The sequence below is a fragment of the Euprymna scolopes genome, chromosome 6 (assembly GCF_053919585.1).
Source record: "Euprymna scolopes isolate OS-2025 chromosome 6, ASM5391958v1, whole genome shotgun sequence".
Taxonomy (NCBI): Eukaryota; Metazoa; Mollusca; class Cephalopoda; order Sepiida; family Sepiolidae; genus Euprymna; species Euprymna scolopes.
Window position 1 is genome coordinate 94,938,786 of NC_136487.1, and position 567 is coordinate 94,939,352.

The following is a 567-nucleotide window of genomic DNA, read 5'->3' on the forward strand; positions in this document are numbered from 1 at the left end:
CTCCTCATGGTCAGCAGTGCGCACTTTTCCACATTGAATTCCATTTGGATATCCTGGCTAAAGATTATGGTCGTGTTTGTCAGTATTTCTATTTCTGTCTTTGTTTTTGCAAACAGTTTCAGATCATCCATGTACATTAGGTGGTTCATTCTTTCTTCCATGTTAGTGAACTTATAACCGGCTTGGCATTTTCTTAGGATGTTGTTCAGGGGCATCATGGCTATAATGAACCGTAATAGTGATAGGGAATCACCTTGAAAGATTTCTCTTTGTATGCTTATTTCAGTTATGTATTGTCCATCAGCTGTTAGTTCAAGACCCATTTTTCATTGCATTTTCTATCAGGTTGGTTATATTAACTGGTATTTTGTACATTCTCAGGCATTTTATTATTCATGCTTACGGGATTCTATCATATGCTTTCTTATAGTCTATCCATCACATGGCTAAGTTCTTTTTTCTACTTTTGACACCCCTTCAGAATCTTTTGGTCTATGTGTAATAGGTCGTGTATTCCTCTTTTTTCCTTTTTGGCATCCTTTCTGTTCCTCTGGAAGTAGTCCGCGG